The 24,885-nt window shown below is 42.0% G+C and overlaps 1 long non-coding RNA gene across 1 annotated transcript; it reads left to right on the top strand.

Moving 5' to 3' along the window:
* Positions 1-11,665: 11,665 nt before the first annotated feature.
* On the top strand, positions 11,666-14,346 carry LOC148802431 (uncharacterized). Its single transcript, XR_016083133.1, has 2 exons — positions 11,666-12,055; positions 14,169-14,346. It is a non-coding gene; the product is annotated as an uncharacterized LOC148802431 (long non-coding RNA).
* The last annotated feature ends 10,539 nt before the right edge of the window (positions 14,347-24,885 follow it).

The following is a 24,885-nucleotide window of genomic DNA, read 5'->3' as shown; positions in this document are numbered from 1 at the left end:
TGATTTTAAATAAATAAATAAATAAAATAAAATGGCAAAAAAAAAATCATTGTCTGAATTAACGGTTTGATCACTCGGGTCAATGGATCGTTGACCAAATCAAATGATTTTTGGGTTTAGGAGCGGTTTTAGGGTGAAACGGAACCTGTTACCTGACCGATTCTTAGATTAAGCAATCTGACCATCCGGTCCGGTCCAATTTTCAAAACCATGTTGTATCATCTATTATATGGGTTTCTAGATTCGCCTATAAAAGATGGAGCCCATTTATTTGCAAGGACCTCCATAGCGCTGCTTACCAATTAAAGCTATGAAATCATACTTTTGGCCAACCAACTCTGTGTCGCAGTTCCATGTGTAATGCTCTAGGTAAAAGATGATGCCCGTCCAGGCACCAAAACCTTGTAATAGTCCTTAATAATTGAAATCGTAAAATAATTTGGACCTAGTTTTACGATTCCAATTGATAGAACCAAATGCGGCATTTGCTATTCTAGTTTCCACATCTGTGAATAAAAGGCAATGCCCATCCAGCCATGATAACACCTATAGTAGTCCTTAACAGTTGAAACTGTGAAATCACCTATAGCTACTGTACTTTAGCTACGGACATCAAAACCATAGCTAAAAGTTGGGCTATAGCCATCTGTTTGTGACAAAAAGTTGAGCTTTAGCTACGGTCATTCTGACTATAGTTAAAAGCAGTTTGTTCGTAGCTAATAGCTACCTATAACCACGGTTTTTAGGTATCCGTGGTTATAAGTTAACCTAACCTACTACGGTTTTTTTTCGTGCCTAAGTACCACTTTCTTCGTGGCTAAAAGCTACTTATAGCTATAGCCACGGATTTTAGTAATTTATTAATTACTATCAATAGTTACTAATTATTCTTCACCAAATAATTATTAGTAATTAATAAATATTATTATTAGATAATTATTAACAAATCATAATAACAATTAATGATGATTAATTAAAACTAGTTAAATTAACAAATAAATTGTTAATATTTTCATAAGTAAATTACTAACAAATAAAAAGTTTATAAAATGTAAATAAATAATTAAATATTAATTAAAATTAGTAATGAACAATTAATTAATTTATTTAATGAATTATTAATTAAAAATCAAATGATAATTAATAATTTATAATTAACAATAATTAATTAATAATTATTATTACTTAATTATTAATTAATAATAGTTCAAATAAAAGATTAATAAATTTATTAATATATTAATAACTTCGTAAATAAATTATTAGTAATTTCATAACAAGTCATACATACATAAATAAAACTAAATTATTATTTAATTAAATAAAACTTAATAAACTTAATTATTTATTCACCAAAAAGAATAAACTTAATTATTTAATTTCATAACATTCCCTCTGTCTCTCTTAGATGCATGGGGAAAAATATTATGGCTTATTGGGCTTAAATCCTATTACTCTATGAGGCTACAAAACTTGAGTGTAGGGATGACAATTTTCCCCATCCCAACCGAGTGCCCAACCTCCCCAACTAGGCAAGGATGGGGATGGAGATTGCCTTAACAGGGGTAGGGTGGAGATAGGATTAATAGGAATACCTTAATTGGGAATAGGAACAGGGACTAAACATATCAACAATGCCCAAAAATCCAACGCTCAATAGGGGTGTTCACATTAAATGTCAAAGCAACCAAACTATCCCAACCCAACCCAACCCGAACCGAACCGATCTTATATGTTTAAGTAATTATTAATTAGTCCCTACCCTATATGTTAAATGTTGATATATTTTATTTGTTTGTTAGAACTTTGAAAAAAATTGTTTATTTATGATAAAAACTGATGTAGCACGATCCGGTCACTCCTAGCTGGTATTCGTGTGGCTCCTGAGAGGTACCTGAGACGAGAGGAAAGAAGAAGAACTCCCGAGGGTTTGCCCAGCGAGAACACTCCAACGATTAAGTCAGTATTCTGTGCAAGAAGCAAAGGGAAGACGAAGGCTAAGAGTCCAGATTGCGTAGGTGATTCGAAGATACCTTGTTCCTTGAGAATAAGCCCCTTATAACAGAATTCCGTTGCTTCAGGCCCTCTGGCTTCTGACAGGGCAGGTATAACCACCACTGTCAGTCTGCCACAACCGTTACAGGCAAGGATGAGGTGGGACGCCCGGGGCCGTCGTTGCAGGATACGTGCCTGTCAGGTGCGAGACACCTTTCTAAAGGTGACAGGCGCGACACTATCTGATGAGGGACATGCCTGCTGTCCACAGATTTGTCGGGTACGGCGGTCGAGCAGGAAGCCTTCTTGTGGTATACCGAACTACCCTTCCGCGAATTACCCTGAGCCGGGCTGTCTCTTGAGTGACGAGCTGCTTGTAGCAAGTTATGCCGAGCTGGCTGACCCGAGGTGTCTATGCCTCGGGGTATCTAGAGATGGATCGGTGCGTTCTTGCCTGGGAGTGGCCTGAGGTCTATTGGGAGGAGCTCGAGCCTTAAGAGAGGTTAGGGCATCCCGAACTTGGGACGCCCCGAAGTGCCTTAACCCCGGGGAGGAGGTGCGGGTAAGGCGGCTTCCGGTGAGTAGTTTACCCGCCAAGTTGCCGAGCTGGGCTTGGTGGAACTTTCCCTCCGAGTTGTGGTCACGCCCGTTGCGCTGTCATGTTGAGTCACTTTTTGAGCAAGGTCACGCCCACATGTACCCATGCTACGAGGTCGAGCCAAATCACCCTCCATCAATTGCCCCCCACTCCCTGCGCTGGCGGCGATGACCCAGCGTGGGGAGGTCATGACACGCCGGGTGGATTTAGCGTTGGTATTCATGCAGCACGAGGTGGCCCTTCCCCACCGATTGGAGGATAGCCGTTCAAGACCCCGATGTCATCCTAGACGGGAAGACCAAGAAGGTGCTCCAGTCATTGGCTCAGCTTGGGTTGAATTATAAAGACTTCACTTCTGAGGAGAAGCTCATCCAGGCGAGCTTCACCCCGGTTAGGTTTTCCTTCACTTCGGCTTTCTATTCATATGTTTACTTCGGGTTGTTGATGTCGTGTTTCGATGCAGGTCCCATGGAGGCAGAGAGAATAGATAACCAGAAGCTCTTCCGCCAGATGAAGAGAAAGAAACGCGTAGCCAAGAAGGCGCGCGTTGAGTCCCCGCGAGCTTCAGCCGAGCCCCAACCTCCGCAGACTTCAGCCTCGGGGCCCGAGGTGGTAGCGGAGCCTGTCATTGACTTGGAAGAAGGGGCTATGCCTCAGGGGCCCGAGGTGATAGCGGAGCCTGCCGTTAGGCCCACCGAGCCTGCTGCCAAGCCCACCGGTCCTGCTAGTGAAAGCGTCACCGAGGCCAATGTTGCTGCTGCCAGGGCTAATCCTGTCGAAGTTGTTGCCGAGGCCTCTGAGAGTTCCACTCGTGATGTGGAGATGACGGCTTCCAGCTCGGAGGGTCAGGGGAGCCAAACCGTCCTGAACCCCCTAGTGTAGCCTGAAGAAGAGCAAGCTGGCTGCATACCCGGGGGAGGTCAGTGAGTGGTCCAAACTCACTCCTGGTTAGCTCGGCGCCCGAGCTGCCATACTATGGTGGTGAGTCTTTCTTCTTGAGTCTCTCTCCTTTTTTTTTGATTTCCCTCTTGATCGGTTTCCCTTTTGCAGGTGAACACCGCCATTCGCGCCTTGATCCTGCAATCAGATCGGCACCTGAGGTGGGCTCTGGAGGCTGAGAAGTCATCTCACGCAGTCCATACTGAGTTGAGGGCAGCTCGCTGTCAGGGCATCTCACGCAGTCCATACTGAGTTGACGCCTCGGCTCAGAAGAGCTTCATCGAGGTGTTAATGGCAGAGAAAGGGGAGCTGGCCCGAGACAAAGACAAGCTGGGGGCTGAGGTGAACGGCCTCAAGGTCGGTCAGGAGGCCTTAGGGCTCGAGGTGAACCGCCTCAAGGCTGAGCGGGATGCCTTGACGCTCGAGGTGCAAGGCCTCAAGGAGGCGAAGGGGAAGCTGGAACATGAAGTGGGGTACCTCTAGGAAGACATAAGAGAGAAGACTACAATCTTCGAGGGTGCTCTCGAGGAGGCCAAGACTCAGGCTGTCATTGACTACGTTAACTCTTCAAGGTTTGACGACGTGATGATGGAGGCCTACCGTAAGGGCTTCAATCTTAGTTGGTGGCTGATCAGGCACCTCTTCCCCGATCTGGACACAAGCACCATCACTACTTCGCGGATTACTGATGGCATCGTGCGTCAGTCAAAAGATGACCCCAATTCCGAAGATGAGGGTGCCGAAGATGAAGCAGAGGATGCTGGTCCAGATACTGTTCCCGAGGAGGTCCCTGATAGAGGCGACGAGCTCCCGAAGTAGTTTGCTCTTTATATTTGTAACTGAATCTTCTCCCCTTTTCTTTCTTGTAGTTAAGACATTCTCAACGGAATTTATGTAATGAATTTTCTGCAATGAAAAAATATTTTCCTTTTATTAAAAGTGCACAATTCATTTTTGTCGAAACGGTTATCTCACCCCATGCTGTTAACCTATCGAGTTGAACTTCCAAAGTGGGTGTTCCTTAACGGCCATCGTGGGCCCCGAACTGTTTAGTAGGGGTAGCCTCGTGTATGTCGGGGTGAGGGACATAGTAGAGCGCATGCCCGACCTGTCCGCACCTGAGGTAGGTTGCAGTCTGCTGTCCTTAACGGGTCCAACTCTTTGCATGCCAGGGCGGGCTATTTGTTGTAAGGTTCGTGCCCGAGCCGCCTGCACTTCAGGCGCTACAAGTATTTACTTCATGCTGATGGGGTAACTTAGTTTTGTATGCTGTTGAGGTTTCTTCATTAGCTCGGCGTTTCGGCCCTTAGGCTAGAGGAGTGGCTCGTGGCCCACTTTCGGAGTCTGCCCATGCCATAGAGGCGATTGGGTCCTATTGTGCCGAGGTCATATTAGCTCGGTATTCTGGCCCTTCGGCTTTGGGAGTGGCTCGTGGCCCACTTTCGGAGTCTGCCCATGCCATAGAGGCGATTGGGTCCTATTGTGCCGAGGTCATATTAGCTCGGTATTCTGGCCCTTCGGCTTTGGGAGTGGCTCGTGGCCTACTCAATTCCTACAGATAGTATTGCCTTAGGTTGACAATATTCCATGCCCGAGGTACTTGTTTCCCTTCGAGGGTCTCAAGCTCGTATGTTCCTTCCCCGAGCACTTGTTTCACTCGATAAGAGCCTTCCTAGTTGGACCCGAGCTTGCTAGCGCCGGGCTCAAGTACCATAATTTTACAAAGGACCAGGTCGCCAACGCGGAGATTCTGCTTCTTGACCCTGGCGTTATAGTACCGAGCTACTCTCTGCTGGTAGGCTGCTGTCCTAATGTACGCGAGGTCCCTTCGTCGAGTAGATCGAGGTTGTTACATAGCTCATCTTCGTTTGTTTGATCACTGTATGCCTCTAATCGTAGCGTTGGCACTTCGACCTCTGCGGGAATCACTACTTCGGTGCCATGGGTGAGATTGAAGGGTGTTTCTCCCGTGGCGGTCTTCTCCGTGGTCCGGTATGCCCATAGAACACTAGGTAGTTCATCTACCCACAATCCTTTAGCCCGGTCCAACCATGCCTTTAATCCGCGGAGGATGGCTCTGTTTGTGATTTTTGCCTGACCATTTGCTTGAGAGTGTGTGACTGAAGTAAAGTTCTGTCGGATTCCCATGTCTCGGCACCAGTCTTGAAATTTGATGTCCTCGAACTGCTTGCCGTTGTCGGAAATCAATACCCGAGGTAATCCAAAGCGGCACACGATGTTCTTCCAAAAGAAGTTTTGAACATTTCGGGCTGTGATCGTTACGAGGGGTTCGGCTTCTACCCACTTGGTAAAATAGTCCACTGCTACTACTAAGAACTTCCTTTCATCCGTTGCTGGCAAGAATGACCCGAGTAGATCGATGCCCCACTGTTCAAAGGGCCACGGGCTGGTGAGAAACTTGAGGTCGGCGGCGGGTTGGTGGTGAATAGTGGCATGTCTCTGGCATTTGTCACATTTTCTAACGAGTTCATTGGCATCTACCTTCATTGTTGGCCAATAATACCCTTGTCGGAGTGCCTTTTGGGCGAGGGCCTTGCCCCCCAATTGTTCTTCGCATAGACCCTCATGGGTGTCGCGGAGTACGAGCTCGGCTTTAGTAGGTTGCAAGCAACGTAGGTAGGGGAGCGTGTAGGATCTCTGTTATAGCCATTCATCTATCATGACATATTTGGCTGCTTGGCGCTGCACCTTTCTAGCTGCATTGCGATCTGTAGGGAGGGTCCCGCGTAGCAAGAAGCTCGCAAGCGGGTCAATCCAGCTAGGCTCTGCTTGAATGACGGGAGCGACGTCCTCTGCCCCCCTGAGAATGCTAGGCCGAGACAAGTCCTCTATGTACACGGTTCTCATGGTGATGTCGTTGGTGCTTGTAACAGTACAGGCCGAATTCCGTGATGAAGGTAATCTTTTCTTTGTTCGCCGGGTCCATCTTAATTTGTTTATAGCCCAAATAGGCGTCCAAGAAACTTAGCAACTCATGCCCTGAGGTCGTGTCCACCAAGCAGTCAATTCTGGGGAGCGAGAAGCAGTCTTTTGGGCAAGTCCGGTTCAGATCAGTGTAGTCGACGCACATGCGCCTCTTGCCGTTGGCCTTCTTTACCAGGATTGGGTTGGCTACACAGCTCGGGTAGTGGACTTCTCTTATGAAGTCAGCTGCGAGGAGCTTCTCGACTTCCTCGTCGACTGCTTTCCAGCGCTCCGAGGCTAGGTTGAGTTTCTTCTGTCTAACGGGCCTAACTACAAGATCAGTATTCAGCTTGTGATTTATGAGTTCGGGGTCTATACCGGGCATCTCTGCCACGGATCTTGCAAAAATATCTAAATTTTGAAGTAAGAAGCTTACTAGTTCGGATCGTAGGGGCTCCTGGATGAAAGCGCCGATCTGAAGCGTTCGAGCTGGGTCTGCTGCTAAGGTCAGAACTGTGAGTGTTTCTTCTATGGGCGCGGCTCGCTCTTCGCCTTGCTCCGTTGGCCGCTCCAGTTTGAGGTCGTTGGCCACCTTGGTTTTTCCGTTCAGGGTGGCGACATAGCACTTGCGGGACTCGAGCTGGTTGCCTTGCGCTACCCCCACACCGAAGTTTGTTGGGAACTTCATAGCCAAATGGTAAGTGGAGACCACCGCTCGTAGGACATGGGTGATTGGTCGACGCCTATTATGGCATTGTAGGGGGAGGGGGTCGCGACCACCAAGAAGTCGTGTTTGAATCTGACCACACAAGGCCATGTGCCGATTTCCACAGGTACTGTTATTTCCCAAGGGGACGGACTTCTTCTCTACTGAAGCCCACTAAAGGAGTGTCTGTAGGCTTCAGGTCGCTTCTCTGCAGTTGAAGCTGGTCGAACGCAGCTTTGAAGAGGATGTCGGCTGAGCTGCTTGAGTCAACGAGTACGCGCCTGACCTCAAAGTCGTTGATTCTTAGCTTTATTACGAGCGTGTCATCGTGGGGATAGTGGACCCCTCGCACATCATATTCTGTGAAGAAAATAGGCTCTTCTATCCTCGGCCATTTTGGGGGGTTCTTCTCCTCCCGGGTAACCTCACGAACTAACGTCCGAGCTGCTGCAGAAGTGCAACCCGCAACGATCGAACCTCCCACTATCATGTGGATGGTCCCCCAAACTGGCATCTCCTCCAGAGGCTGCCTCTACGGTTGTTCGGCCGGCCTACTACTGGACTCGGGAGCATCCTTACTGTGCTCCCCTTGCCGACCTGTTTTATTACTATTTTTATTATTATTTTGTACAAAGTTTCTCAAATATCTGCGACGGATGAGCTCCTCTATCTCGTCGCGGAGTTTTTACAACTCTCGGTACTGTGACCGTGATCTTTGTGAAAACCACAATACAGATTCTTATTTCTTTCATTGGGATTCCCCTTCAAATAGGGTGGCCACTTCATGTACGGGGCGTCCTTGATCGCCATCAGGATTTCGGCCCGCTTCGCGTTCAGTGGGATGTAATAAGCTCGGTCCGCTACAAGAGCTTGGAACAATTGACCCGGCTTTGCCCCCCGAACTGTATCTTTTTTCTTTCGGCTGTCCCCTTGACTGGAAGGCTCTCCTTCCCTCTTTCTTTTTTCGGGCGCGCCCTCGTCCTTTTGGTTGATCTCCTCTTCAGGGGCTTTGAACCTGTCTGCGAGCTTTAGAAACTCGGTTATGATCGCTGGCTGGTTGACGACCATGTGCCATTTGAACTCTTTGTGTGTCACGCCTTTCTTGGCTGCTGCAAGGCGTAAGGCGGGGTCCAGGCGCGGTATCTGCATACAAGCATCGTTGAACCGCTTGATATAGCCCCGGATGGACTCTCCCTCTCTTTGCACTATGCTGAGGAGGCTTTCTTTAGTCCATGGGCACCGTTTTCTGGTGACGAAGTGGGACGTGAAGGCTTGTGCGTACTGCGCCCAACTTCTTATCGACCTAGGTGCCAAGTTCCGGTACCACGTGCGGGCTGCTCCCCTAAAAGTAGTGGAGAAGGCCACACACATGCACGACTCACTGGCTCTCGCCAGGTGCATTTGTGACTGAAAAGCATCTACGTGATCATTTGGGTCAAACGACCCGTCATACTTGTCAAGAGGGGGGAGCTTGAAGTCTTTGGGCATTGGGACTGCCAGGAGTTCGGAAGACAGGGGGATGGAACTGAGAGGAGGGGAGCTTTGACTTCGGCCGAGCTTACCTCTTCTTTGCCCCCAAGCTCGGGCAAATCGCGGGTGACAGATCGGCGAGCTCGGCGGTGGCATCTCTGCTTCTTGGTGGGCTCGGCATTCGTGCTGCTCACCTCTGCGCTGTCCGGAATGGTTTGTGTAGGAAGTAGCCCGGTTCGCTGGTGATGGCTGCGGACAGAGGGATCCTGCTTGGAGTCTGTTGCCACGATCTTGAATCGGTTCTCAAGGAGCGGGGTTTCAAACTTTGACTGCTAAGGTGATGTAGACCTGGCGAGCTGGGGTCCTCTTGACCTGTCCGCCCATGGTGAGATCGGGGTAGCCCGTCTCTCTCGTCTGTCGCGGGGGGAGAACTGGTTTTTTGGGAGGTTTTGGGGGGCCTCTCCTTGGCCAGAGGGGCGCTCGTCTTGGCGGTGAGACTTAGCTTGCTGTGAGGCTGGGTGCCGGGGCGGGAGCTGCGACTGCTGAAGTTGAGGTTGAGGCAGCTGGGGGAACTGCTGCTGATACTGATACTGGGAGACCTAGTGCAATACGTGTTGTTGATAGAGCTGAAGTTGCTGGAACTATTGCATTTGGGCCTGCATGGCCTGCATGCACTGCATCAAGTCCTCTAGTTGGTTCGGGCTGGCCGTTGGGGGCACGACCGAAGGTTCGGTGAACGTTGGTCCGAATGTAGCAGGGAGTGGGGCGACGACAGGTGCCACTGTGAGAGGCACATTCAAGCTGGGGATTCCGTCTGCTGAGAGGGGGATGGTGAACTGTCCGATACAGACAGTAGGAAGCTGGGGTTGTTCCCTGGAGTTATCCATTTCTGTGCTTCGTCTGACGTTGCTAGAGGAGGCCATGGGTGTTGAATTTTTTCAAGGAAGAAAAGAACTGTGAAAGTTTAGAGAGAAAGGCCTTTTGAAGCTTTTCTCACAAACGGCGCCAAATGATGTTGCACGATCCGGTCACTCCTAACTGGCACTCGCGTGGCTCCTGAGAGGTACCTGAGACGAGAGGAAAGAAGAAGAACTTCCGGGGGTTTGCCCGGCGGGAACACTCCGACGATTAAGTCAGTATTCTGTGCAAGAAGCAAAGGGAAGATGAAAGCTAAGAGTCCAGATTGCGTAGGTGATTCGAAGATACCTTGTTCCTTGAGAATAAGCCCCTTATAACAGAATTCCGTTGCTTCAGGCCCTCTGGCTTTTGACAGGGCAAGTATAACCGCCACTGTCAGTCTGTCACAGCCGTTACAGGCAAGGTTGAGGTGGCACGCGCGGGGCCGTCGTTGCATGATACGTGCCTGTCAGGTGCGAGACACCTTTCTAAAGGTGACAGGCGCGACGCTATCTGATGAGGGACATTTCTGCTGTCCACAGATTTGTCGGGTACGGCGGTCAAGTAGGAAGCCTTCCTGTGGTATACCGGACTACCCATCCGCGAATTACCCTGAGCCGGGCTGTCTCTTGAGTGACGAGCTGCCTGTAGCAAGTTATGCCGAGCTGGCTCACCCGAGGTGTCTATGCCTCGGGGTGTCTAGAGATGGATCGGTGCGTTCTTGCCTGGGAGTGGCCCGAGGTCCGTTGGGAGGAGCTCGGGCCTTAAGAGATGTCAGGGCATCCCGACCCCGAAGTGCCTTAACCCCAGGGAGGAGGTGCGGGTAAGGCATCTTCCGACGAGTAGTTTACCCGCCGAGTTGCCTAGCCGGGCTCGGTGGAACTTTCCCTCCGAGTTGTGGTCATGCCCATTGCACTGTCATGCCGAGTCACTGTTTGAGCAAGGTCACACCCACGTGTACCCGTGCTGCGTGGTCGGACCAAATCACCCTCCATCAAAAACTAAAATGTAAAACAATACAATTATAATACAATGATACAATATTTAATTCAGTTTTGTATAAATTTAAATATATATTGACAAAAAATCAGTTTTGCATAAAAAACTAATCGATTTAAATATATATTTTTATTTTGCATAAAACTAAAAGGAAATAAAATTATATATAAATAGATATTTTAGTTTAATATATATATAAAAACTGACTAAACTGATAAATCGACCCTTCATGTTTGGGTCGGTTTTGCTTCAGGGTCGGTTGGTTTCGATTTAGTCAATTAGTAAATTGACTAGGTCAGGTTGGTTGAAAAAAATGATTCAAACCAACCTAAACCCGACTCGTGAGCACCCCTAACGTTCGATCTGATCTGATCGGATCTGATGTGACTCGATTTGAATTCAAATCCTATCGGTAAGTCAGATCTTCAGATTTGATCCAGTCCAACTTGTTTTCTTTAACAATTAATAAATTATTAAAAGAAAATTAAAAGATAGTATTTTAAATGAAGTAAAAGCAAAAAAAAAATATTTCCATCATATATATCATGGTTTTCGAACCGTCGTTGACCCGGCCAGTCAAACCATTCGGCCCGGGAACCATCCAGGCAACCAGTTCTGTTTTACCCCAAACTCGGTCCCTGGCCAAAAAACAGTTGAATTAGTTAATGACCCGTTGACTCGGGCAATCTAATGGTCGACTTGTTAACCCGTTCAATGGTTTTTGGCTGTTTCTTTGTCTAAACAGATTGTCCATTCGAACCGAACGGTCGAACCGTTGACTCGAAAACCAGTGGCTAGAGCAGTTCCGTTTCCAGATCGTTTTTTTAAACATTGATATATATACATGTTTTTCATAAAAAATATATAATATAACAAATTTATAAAAATATAATATAATAATATATTTATAAGTAAATAAATATATATTTATATGTATATACTATTATATTTATAAAAATATATTTATAAATAAATATATATATATATATATATATAATATTTATATATTATGCCTTTTGAACAAATGTTAATGGAGGGGGCATAGCTTAATGATGGTCCCATCACATTCTATCATTTCAAATTGGAGAGATTAGAGAGCAAAGATTTTAAAGACTATAGGGGAAACCAATTTCAAATTATCAAACGAATTAACAAATCAAAAACCCTTCGTCTTCCTCTTCATTCTTCACGCGATAGAGAAACTTTCACTCTCCCAGTCTCAGAGATTCGGACTTTCTCAAGCTCTCTCACAGCTGACGCCCGACATCTGACGAGACAACGACCGACTTCCGATGAAGCGATGACCAACGCCCGATAAAGTGACGATCGACGATCTTAGACTTTCAGCAATCAGCAATCAGCTCTCTGCAAGTCTGCAACTATTTCTTCTTCTTCTTCTTTTAATATTCCTGATTTGGGGTTCTTATTTGTTCTTTCTACAACTATTAGTATTTGGTGATTGTCTCATCAACTCCTCTGTAACCAGCAACCACAGCACAAGGACCATCGTCCAACAACATTCAAAGGTAACACAACACCCAGAAAAACCCTTTAAAGAAATGCAATGAGATGCTTCATCTCTCTGCAAGTCTAAAACTATTTCTTCTAATATTCCTAATTTGGGGTTCTTGTTTGTCCTTTTTCTTCTTCTTCTAATGCAATGAGAAATGTTTTTGTAGGTGTGCTGGGGTCGATTTCTTTTTGTGAGAAGGCCATCAATTGAAAGGAGAATACCCATAGAAAAGCCCTTGAGTGCACATAGAAATACAAATCAAATTAAAACTGATGAAAATCAAATTAAAACCCGTGTTGAGATCTTTCGATTAGTGAAGCCCTGTTTTCACTACAACAAAGAGTAGGCTCTTCCTGCATATTTGCAGAGGTGGGTAAGTATGCAGGCTGTCTTGAAACATTGTCAACATTTCCCTCCTTGGAAGTTTGACCATATTGAGATTTTTTGGTACGGGATGGTTTGCCCATGCTAACAATATGAGGCACCCATAATGAGAACTCAAAATCTTTAGAATAATAGTCCACTGTAGCATCCAACAATCTCCCATCATACCAAGGTCTCTCCACATGAGGTAGTCTGTCCTTGTCAACAATACAAGCAGGTAGAGTGAGGCAATGAGCCCACAAACAACTGCTGTGGGAGGTCCTGAGTTACTGATCCCATCCCTTTCTTCTATGGTTTGTGGTGGTCTTCCATGAAAGGAGGATCTATCATTACTAACAGAAGGAGCAGATCTAGAAACACAACCCTGTTGATTGGCAATCAAAACATGAGCTTCAACAATGACCTCAAACTTCAGTCAAGAATGAGAAAAGTTGAATTGTTTTCTCTCTGTTCAACAATAAACCTTTCAGTAACAAGGCATGTAAGCCATACAACAAAATAGGAACAAAAATGGGTGAATAACAGTAGCTATCCCAAAATTATCAATTTGGGTGTCAAGATTGGTAAAGCTTTTATGTTGAAAAATCTCTTCCATTCTTTTCACACCTATTTTCTACTATAGCATATATACATCTACCTAGTTGATTATACTGAAGAAAAAACATTGATGAAAAGAAAGTATATGCTTTAGGGACATATTTGCTAGTTCCTAGTTACCAAATTCTTTCCCACATTTGCAATTGATGACTATTATTGTAAAGACAAGCTAGAACCAAATGTCAAAGTTACTGCAAAGAAAGAACCAGAAGACCAATGAAACCAACAAAATAGGCAACCCTTTCCTTTTAACTCAATTGGTAAACCATGACAATCCCATCCAGGCACATAATGGACTATAATTTTGAAGAAGCTACACAAAATTTTAAAAGGATTAATAAATAATAAACAATAAAGTGAGAGGAAGAAAAGAAAAAAAAAACAAGCAGAAACATTTATATAATGATATCTAACCACGAAAATATGAAGTTCACAACAGGAGTGCAACTATACTTGTTTCAAAAATTATTTTTGCACATTATTACCTTACTCGTTTCAAAAAATAATGTGCACATTATCAAAGAAACTAACCAATAAATTAGGCATAGCAATTAAAGCAACAACTAGATTTCTTTATTTTTTTTCAGATTAATAAGAAGTTATAGTAAAAGGAAAATATAAAAAGTAGATAGCAAAAAACAAGAGAAATGAAACAACTATATGCTGATAATACATAAGAAAAAGAAGGTGGCTGGTAGATACATAATACTTACAACCTTAACCTCATTAAGACACCTGCCATCAAATTGGCTAGTCTTAGAATTCATCTATATGAAATGTTTTTTTTTTTCTTTTATTGGTAATGCTTAGGTTCAATTAATTTTAACAAATTAAATAAAACAGCAAATGCCATGATAAAAGAATGAAGTAAAGCCATGCACTAGCAAGAAGTGGAGTTGTAATAGGGAAACTTTGTGATAGGGTTTATGATGTCCTAGGAATGATCTGTAAAATGCTTATGACTTTATAGGTTTTTGTCTGTTGGCTGTATGTGCTATCTTATAATTACCCTTCATTTCAAATACCTTGAAATGCTAGGGATTGCCTTTTCCTTCTACCATATTAGTGCCCATTTAGGCTTGGATTTGTCATTTTATATCTCCAAAAATGTGATTTCTAACTTATTTTCTATTATTTTCTTATAGGTTGAACATGGTAAAGGAGGATACTTCACACGTGTAGATGGAGACATTTGATCAAACTTTACATGACAAGTTTTTTTTTTGGATTGAGTTTCATGTATTCAATAACCTTGAATTTGTAATAAACACATGGATGTTAAAGCACCTTGAGATATAGTTCATGTATTCATTTTAAGTTCAATTTCCATCTTATATTATGAATTAGATGCTTGTATTCAATACAGGAAAGTATGCTTCAAAAAATAATGGAAAAAATTAGGATCTAGGTTATGTTTTTAGCTACAGTCATTCAAAACCGTTGCTAACGACAGTTCACATCCATCGTGAACCGTAGCTATAGGTTATTTTTTTACTACGGCCAGTTAATATCCGTAGCTATAGATTGATGTCTTTTGCTACCGACTATTTAAATTGTAGCTATAAATGAGTAGAAGTTCAAGACTCCTATCAGACTTGAACCCTAATAGATTTCAGGTTCGAAAATAGAAGGAAAATGTATAGAAGAGAAGAGAGAGAAGAGAGAATTGTAGAACACAAAGGGTTGAAAGGAGGGATAGAATCTGAATGTTCTGACCACCAACTAACCCTAGGATGACTAGAACACATTCTACCCTACGAACACAGTGGGACCATAGTTGTGGGGCCCACATCAGTGTTCTCTATACTCCCCCTCAAGTTGGGAATAAATGTTTATCATTCCCAACTTGGATAGATCTGCCTCTAGCTTCTTCCTTGGTACAACTTTGGTGAGGATATCTACTAGCTGCATGTTGGATGTGATGTACGAGAGACACACTTCTTGTGATGAGACCCTCTCTCGTACAAAATGTCGATCAACTTCAATATGTTTAGTTCCATCATGCTGCACCAGATTGTGTGCTATATTAATAGCCGCTTGATTATCACAATACAACATCAGGGGCTTGTCATACTCAATACCCAACTCCTCAAGTAGTGATCTCAGCCATAGAATTTCAGCCACTTCGTTTTCCATTGACCTGTATTTAGCTTCAGCACTAGATTGGGAGACAACACTAACTGCATAACTGATATCTGGCCGAGTGAGGCAGAGATATAGGAGCTTTCCCACTAATCGTTGGAACATAACTTTGTCTTCAAGAGGTTCCCCACTCTCTACACTAATCCTGTGGTTCTGTTCAATAGGTGTATCTGCAGGCTTGACACCTAATTTTCCAGTTTCCTCCAACAGATTTAGAACATATTTGCTTTGAGAGACAAAGATCCCCTGTTTAGATCTAACAACCTCAATACCCAAAAAATACCGTAGTGCAACAAGTTCTTTCACCTCAAACTCTTGATGAAGGAGCTGTTTGAGGGACTCAATCTCATGGCTATCATTTCCTGTCACCACAATATCATCAACATATGCTGCAAGTAGTGTCAGAGAGGACTCCACCCTCTTGATGAACAATGTATGATCTGACTGGGCCTGTACATAACCGAACTTCCTAAGGGCTAGTCTGAATCTATCAAACCAAGCTCTAGGTGACTGCTTCAAACCATACAATGCCTTATTGAGCCGGCAGACCTTCTTACCTGTCTCTGTATCATAGAATCTAGGAGTCAACCACATGTAAACCTCTTCCTGCAGGTCTCCATTCAAAAAAGCATTTTTAACGTCCATTTGGTATAAGGGCCAAGTGTGGCTTGCTGCAAGAGATAATAGAGCTTGAATGGTGGTCATCTTGGCTATCGGGGCAAAGGTCTCCAAGTAATCTATACCATAAGTCTGGGTGAACCCTTTTGCAACTAGTCGAGCTTTGTACCTCTCAATGGAACCATCCGCATTGTGCTTCACAGTAAATACCCATCTGCATCCAACTGGTTTCTTTCCTTTGGGTAGATCAACTAGCTCCCAAGTATTATTTTTCAACAGGGCATCAATTTCAATTTGCATTGCACCTTTCCACTCTGGGACTGATAGGGCTTCTTGCATTGTTCTTGGAATAGGGACATTGGCAACAGAAGTAAGATAGGACCTGTAGGAGGGAGACAGGTGATCATAGGATAAAAATTGGGAAATGCAGTGGGCTATAGATGTAGTGCAATGCTGTTTCCCTTTACGGACGACAATGGGAAGGTCAAGGTCGTCTGCAGGAGGTGAAGTGGCAACAGTGGAAGGAGTCTCTGTGGGCCCTAAGACTGTAATACCTGGGCTTGGAGCCGCAGAAGAGGTTGGAGCTGGCCTGGACTGTTGATGACCGGGATCAACCTGCCTGCATCGCCTGTGATAGACTCTCAACTCCTGATCCCTCTGACCACCCTCACTACTGCAATCCTCATCACCCAATGGAATAGGCAAGGGAACAGCCCCAAAAGTATTAACCCTACCCTCACCCAAATCCCCACTCTCACTGCTCTCCCCTTGAGGAGAAACCCGAGAATAATAGGGTGTCTCCTCAAGGAAAGTGACATCCATGGAGACAAACTTCTTCCCTGAGATAGGATCATAGCAGCAATAACCCTTTTGAGTTTGTGCATAACCAAGATGCATTTGGAGGTCTTTGGTTCGAACTTGGAGTGATGGGGTCCGAGAAGCTGAACAAAACAGGTACAACCAAATGTTTTAAGGGGAACAATAAACAACTCCTCATTTAGGTATAGAAGGGAAAAATGAGATTTCATATCAAGAATCCGGGAAGGAACCCGATTAATAAGATATACCGCCGTGAGGATAGCATCACCCCAGAAGCGAATAGGGACATTGGAAGTAAACATAATACTTCTAGCCACCTCCAAGATGTGTCTATTCTTCCTTTCTGCAACCCCATTCTGCCGAGGTGTATGAGGGCAACTGCTCTGGTGGATAACCCCATGATTAAGAAGGTAAGATATCAATGGCTTAGCAAAGTATTCCTTTGCATTATCAGATCTAAGAACTTTGATCTTGGCATCAAACTGGGTTAAGATAATTTGGTGGAAGTTTTGGGTCATGGTGGGAATCTCATCTCGTGAACACATAATATAAACCCAAGAAAACCGAGTGTGGTCATCAACAAATAACAAAAAATATCTGTACCCACCCATAGAAGGGATGTGATATGGCCCCCAAACATCAATATGCACAATATCAAAAGAACTATTACTCATTTTATTACTCAATGAATAAGAGTTTCTACAATGTTTAGCAAACTCACAACTTTCACATTTCAACTGGGACAACTCAACAGACTCTTTAAGGATCGAAAAGACAAATGACCCAATCGGTTATGCCCAACCGGACTCACAATCTGAGAAACAAGTGACTTATTATCCACTGATTCTTCCCGACGAGAACTCTCCCCGAGCAGATAGATCCCATTCGTCTCATGGCCAGTCCCAATCACCTTCTTCGTCTCCAAGTCCTGAAAAACACATCGGTCAAGGAAGAAAGTTACTGAGCAATTCATATGTTCGGTAATACTACTAACTGAAAGAAGGTTAGTATCAAGCTTAGGAACATGCAAGACAGAAGACAAGGAGATAGTATCCGATAGTTTGATGTCACCCTTGCCAGAAATGGGGACAAGAGAACCATCAGCAATAGATACTTTATCCCTACCTGAAGACAAATAATAAGTGGTAAATAATGAAGGCAAGCTAGCCATATGGTCGGATGCACCTGAATCTATTACCCAACAGGGTTTAGTAGTACTTGGAGCTGAGGCATGGTAGGCTGAGGCTCGAGTACTTGAATGTGCGAAAGCAGATGTGGCAGGGGCTGATGATGATTGCAGTGGCTGAGCTGAGTTCCCAACTTCCTTTTCCAACTGTATTAAAGCAGCCTGAACTGCAGTTAAGGTCTCTAAAGGTGTGCCTCTTGTGCCAGATGAGGATGCTAAATCAGTGTTCACGGCCACATGAGCATTACCCTTCTTGCTTCTCAACTTTGTTGGGATCAAATGCGAATGCAGTTTCCAACATGTTTCTTTTGTGTGTTTGAGTTTCTTACAATGCTCACATACCACATCTCTTTTATCTTCCTTCTTCCTGTCCCTTTCTGAATCACCTCCGGATTTGGGTTTAACAGCTACAAGGTCTGGTGTAAGAGGCTGAGGTTGCATCATGACTTTCCTCCTGGTCTCTTCACTATGCACTAAGGAGTATGCCTGGGAGAGAGTCACACTATCTCTGGTCAATATCTATTGCCGCACAATATCATACTCTGAATTCAGACCTGCAGAAACTCAAACAACCCGTTTGTCTCGACTTGCTTTCTATTGGTCTGTGCATCCTTGGGACTCTTCCACTCAAGAGTCTCTAAGTGATCAATCTCATGCCATAGGGACTTCAAGGTAGAGAAGTAAACCGAAACTGGTTTCTCTCCTTGTTTAAGTGTATTCACTTCACATTTCAATTCATAAGCTCTAGCAACATTAAGGGGTTGGGAATAAGTTTCTTTTATAACATCCCATATCTCCTTGGCTGTCTTTGTCCACAGGTAATTTCGGCTGATATGAGGCTGCAAAGAATTACACAGCCATGTCATAACCAAGTAGTTTTCTTGGACCCACTTGGTATACATGGGGTCTCCCTTGGAAGGTTCTTTCACATCTCCCAAGAGATACCCTAATTTACCCCTTCCCCCAATAGCCATCATGGCTGATTGGGTCCATTCCAAATAGTTTGATCCATCAAATCTTACGGTTGTAATCTGAAAACCTGTCTCAGAAACACTATCGGAACTGTTGTTCCCAAAACTGATTTCTGCCTGATTTTTAAACTCCATTTCATTCAAGAACCAGTAGTCTCAAAAATTAGGGATACTACAGTTGAAGAACAACACTTAGACTATCAATCACAATAAAAAATCAGTATAGAACTAATTTGTATTCACAGTATATGTGCATGAAACCAATATAAGTCTGATCTGAAACCAATTAGCAAACACAACAGCAACAGTCTGTACAGTTTTCACCCCTTAAAAAATCTGATATGCTGAACCAGAATGATCTGATATGCTGAACCAGAATTAGGGTTTTAACCAGTCCTTAGAAAATTCTCAGCCGCACATTCCAAGTAGTACCCTACAGATAAAACTTGTAGTAGAGTTAATATGAAACCCTAAAACTGATCAATGCTGAAAAGAAACTTAAGAAGAGCTTCACAGGTAGATTGCAAGGCTTGGCTCAACAGTAGGGTTTGTAGCAAGATTAGTAGGGTTTGCCGTAAGATCAATATCAAGCCCTAGAGAATAGAAAGAAGAAAACCCTAGAATGGTTCGACCGCCCATTCTACATAGGTCCAACCTATCTTCTCTGATAGTACTTCTCTTAGAAAATAAAATAACTTACAAGAGAATGTTGTTTGCTGCCTTCCAAGGTTACTCGAACCCTAGCCTTCTCTGATTCTTCCTGATCACCAACACTTTGCAACCGTGGCAAGTCTTCAACAACTGCTAAACCCTCTGGCGATCTCCAAGAATCAATCAACGAACTCTACTTTATCAGCTTCCAGCCCTAGATGGTTCTCATGTGGTCGGCTGGACTAGACTCACATGAGAAACCCTAACCTTGCTCTGATACCAAGTAAAAGTTCAAGACTACTATCAAACTTGAACCCTAATAGATTTCAAGTTCGAAAATAGAAGGAAAATGTAGAGAAGAGAAGAGAAAGAGAAGAGAGAACTGTAGAACACAAAGGGTTGAAAGGAGGGACATAATCTAAATATTCTGCCGCCGCCACTTCTATTTAGTATTTATAGGTTATGCTCATTACATGGAAAGGACAGATCTGCCCTTAGTATTTACATAACAAATAGAACAAAATAAAACTGAAATAACCAATTGACCACCAGCTAACCCTAGGATGACTAGAACACATTCTACCCTACAAACACAGTGGGACCATAGCTATGGGGCCCACATCAGTGTTCTCTACAAAATGCAAATTTTGTAGCTATGGACATCACAAAACCTTAGCTAGAAAGTCAAATTTGTAGCTACGGATAACTTAAAAACCGTAGCTACAAGTGCATATATAATTATTTAGATTAGGCTGTAGCTATAGGCACAAACCGTAGCTATAGGTTAGTTATAGCTATGGATTCGTTCAGCCGTAGTTATTGCCTATTGTCACCGCGATTGTAGCTACCGTTTCTTAACCGTAGCTAGTCCGTAGCTATAGACCTATAGCTACGGTTTTTGGCATTTGTACCTACGGTTTTGTCCGTAGCTATAAGCGTATTTTCTTGTAGTGGGTGAGAGAGATCAGAGTGTGTGAGATAGTGAGAGAGAGTGAGATATGAGATTGAGAAATCTCAGATCTACTTTCATCGCCAATTTGCCACCATCGTCGTTGTTGTTTGCCGTTGTAGTTTTCCATCGTCGTCGTCATTGCCGCTGCAACTCGCAAGTCCTCCTCCTTCTCTTCTTCTTCTTCTTCTTCTTCTTCTTCTTCTTCTTCTTCTTCTTTTAAACTCTTTCAGCTAACAACTTTCTCAAATCTCTCTCAGTCAAACCTTATTTTCTCTTATATAGTATGCATCTTACCCTAATATTCCAATCTAATGGGTAAGATGTTCAAATGGATGAGTGATCTTATGGACCAAGTGTCTCACTCTTGGGATAGGAGAAATATATTCGATCTGTTTGATGATTTCATAGCTCAAACAATTGTGATTTAGAGCTTCCTAGATTTGAAGGTCAAGACAAATTGAGTTGGATCCCTGGTTCAAATGGAATATTTTTAGTGAAATCAGCCTATCATTTAGCTTACCACATGTCCTCAAATCAAGCTAATGCAAGCAACATAGAGCCTTACACAAAATAGTAGTGGTTAAAGATTTGAGCTCTCAAAATCCCACAAAAAAAAAATAAAACCTTTTATCTAGAAATGTTGCGTTGGTAGTGTAGACACCCCATTTTTGAGCTCTTCAGTCTTTCTATATTAATTTGAGCTTCAAGCATGCTTCGGCTAACCTCGCGGTCGACCTAGGGGTATTTTTAGAATTTTACAAAAGTTGGGGCCTCAAGGATCCAAAACCATAGGAATGTATAGCCCGAAAAACCAAACCCAATGACACCAAGATCACCTAAGTCCAACACCGTTTAACCCATCATCCTAAGACCCAAAGCTGAAATCGATGCCGATCGTTTGATCGGAATCATTTTAATCCTAATCCTCATTTCACATCAAATCCAAAATCTGAGACCATAGGTACGTAGAGCCCAAGAATTCAAATCCAACGACACCAAGATCGCCCAAGTCTGACACTGTTTATCCCATCATCCTAAGACCCGAAGTCGGAACCGATTCCGATCGTCTGATCGGAGTCATTTTGATCATAATCTTCATTTAACATCAAATCAAAAATCTGAAACCATAGGTACGTAGATCCCAAAAATCCAAATCCAACGATGCCAAAATCACCCGAGTCCGACACCGTTTACCCCATCATCCTAAGACCTGAAGTTGGAACTGATTCTGATTGTCTGATCGGAGTCATTTTGATCATAATCCTCATTTAACATCAAATCCAAAATCTGAGACCATAGGTACATAGAGCCCCAAAATCCAAATCCAGCAACACCAAGATCACCAAAATCTAACATCGCTTACCCCTTCATCTCAAGACCCAAAGCTAGAACCGATTCCGATCGTCCGATCAGGATCATCTCTAATTCTAAATCCTAACCCCCAGAAAATCTAAAATCCAACCCTGTAGATGGATAGAGCTCGAAATTCCGAGTGCAACGGTACCAAGATCGTCTAATTTCGACATCGTTAGCTCCTCCATCTTGAGACCCAAAGGTAGACTCGATCTGGGCCCTTCGTTTAGAATCCTCTTTACAATAACTTCGAAACTAGGGCATTCCATGACCAAAACTTTCCCTTAGCCTCTAGAAACATCTTAAAAATCTAACATTTGATCAGCTATAGCTTTCAATCAATCAATTCATTCACCTAAACTTGGAATGTCCAATTTAGATAAATTGGTGAAATCTTTCACTCTTTATCTTGATTGATTGAGATAATCTTAGTTCGTGCATTGGAATGATCATCACCTAGGTAGTCCCAATCTTCTTTTCTATTGAATTAGGTTATGGTCACATACATTCCGTCACTAAGTTATTTTTTTTCTCCCTTTCACTTCACACATTAGTATTAGGTTTAGTTAGAAGTCCCATGTTCATTTCTACTAGTCATGGTCTTTTTTTTTTTTTTTTTTACTTTTAATATCTTTACATCTTAGGAGCTTCTTGAATTTTCAACATCTTTTAACTTGTTTTTAGCCTTATACTTCAATTTTTTTTTCTCATCAATTTTGGTAGTTGTAGCTTACATTTTTTGGTTGATCTTTTAATTGTTATCTCTTGGTTTAATATTTTCTTTTTATTGTTAGATAAAAATAAGTATTTTTTTTTTGGTTAATCTAGTGTGATGTTTATCTCTTTTAAGCCCAAAAAAAACTTTCCTAAAAACATTGGTAAAGTAAAGGCCGGTTGAACTCAGCGAGTGTGGGGTGCCTAACACCTTTCCACCGTACTTTGGCCCCCAGACCCCAAGAATCTCATCTCTTTTGGGCAATGAGTCACTAAGAAAACCAAAATGTTTTTTCTTAAAAAATCCTTGGTTTTCCTAAATTTCTAATTCCAAAAATTTAGATGATGACTCCAAACTCCATATTCCAAAATCCGTCCCCCCTCTAGATCGGATAGCCACACGTATCATAAGAGTAAAATCAGAGCTTTTCAAGCAGCATTTGTGATAATAACCTTTGCCAGTTGTGTGGTAGTACCGAAGAAAGTATAGCTCATGCTCTTCTAGAATCCCCCCCTCTTTTGCTATTTGGTGAAGGTGGTGGATGGACCAAGAAGCTTTGAGAGTCCATGACGATTATATGTTAGAATACTCAGTTGTGCTGCTATGGATCATATGGAAAGCAAGAAACGAGTTTATCTTCAATGATGTGAGTCCTAATCTTGTATTTACATACAATTTTATGATGATGAGGGAAGTGAAGACAACTTTACGTCAAAAATCAACAAGCTCTTCATACCTGAGTAAAGTTAAGCCCTCTTCTTCTTTAGAACCAGGATGGTGGAAGGCACAAACTGGAGGAAGCTTCTCAAAATCTAAAGACAATGGTTTTGGTTTTTATTTTTTTATTTTTATTTTGAATGACTGGAAATTTTATTTTTTGGAAATGTGGACTGTGTAATATAATCTCTATTGAATTTGCTGAAGTGTTTGCAATCTGTAAATGTTGTTTCCGTGATTTGTCAAACATTCTCATTGAAAGTGATCCCCTCAGTGTAGTAAATGCCCTGAAGAAGCCTTTTGACTGCTCTCCTATAACTTAGCATCTGCTCATTAACATGGAAAGTGATTCCCTAAGTGTAGTAAATACCTTGAAGAGAAGTCTTTTGACTGCTCACCTGTAAGGCTGTAACTTGGACTCTGCTCAATGGGGTTAATCTAAGATTCAGGTTTGTGTCAAGAAGTAAGTTGGTTTCAATTAATTCGTTAGTGTCTCTCCTCTCCATTACTCCATTAAATTCATTAGCTTTATTTATATTTATACCCATTTCACCTTAACTATACTTTTAGATATATTAGATATACTATTAATTAAGCACGTGCATTGCACGTGAGAGTTTTTTTTTTTATATTAATTACTTGAATTTTAGATATATTATAGTTAAGATAAAAATTGAAAATTAACATAATAATATGATTAAAAATAAACACAAATTCTTATAGTAAATGTGCATGTGCATTACATGTGGAAATTTTAAATTACAATAACACTTATTATTATTATTAAATTTTGTATTCTATTTTTGTCATAAATAAAAACAATTTTTATTTTAACAATTATGTTTATTTATTATGATGAATATATAACATTATCAATGTTCTCAAATGCAACAAAATTCTATACTTTTATATTGTTTATGTTCTATATTTTTTAAATATTTATTATTCAATTATGACATTATGATTTTTTTTTTGAAAAGTTGGATCATTGACCCACCATCTACATAAGAAAATAGCTTTGCTTTGGGATCCATTTTAAATTATATATCATCTACATTATATAAATAATTTTTACTTATCACACTTAATTTTTTTTGATATAATTAATATATATTTTTATATATTCTTTTGATTACTTATAATTTTATTTTTTAAAGATTTATTATTTAACTATCATATCATCAATAAATCCATTTGACCCAAACCACTAACCCACTAACCCAAAAAGGAAAATAGTTTGATTTCTACGTTGACACTAAATTTTGTATTACATTTTCATCATTGATAAAATTATTTCTTATGTATAAAAGTTATTTTTGTTCAATATAATGAATGCATAACATTGGAGATGTACTAAATATTTATTTTTATGAATATATAACATTAGATATGTGCCCGATTATTTATTTATTTATTTATTTTTGTTATTCTTTAAATTTTCTATTTAAAAAATTTATTATTTGACTGTGATATTATTTCATTTCTAGGTTGATTTTAAATTTGGCTTTCCATTTTCATCATTAATAAAATTACTTCTTACATTTCATATCATTAATAAAATTATATTTCATATGTATTTTTATTTAGTAATAATGAAAATACAATATTAGAGATATGTAAAATTGTTTTTACTATTTGTATTATATATTTTATCTATTTTAATTTTTATTATTAAATTATAACATTATTTATTAACCCACTTGACCCCCAAATGGTTGAATTGCTTACCCACCACTAG

Source organism: Nelumbo nucifera, chromosome 2 (genome assembly GCF_055504915.1).
Source record: "Nelumbo nucifera cultivar China Antique chromosome 2, China Antique-T2T, whole genome shotgun sequence".
Lineage (NCBI taxonomy): Eukaryota > Viridiplantae > Streptophyta > Magnoliopsida > Proteales > Nelumbonaceae > Nelumbo > Nelumbo nucifera.
The sequence above is the reverse complement of the archived record's forward strand: the minus strand, read 5'-3'. Positions and strand labels throughout refer to the sequence as shown.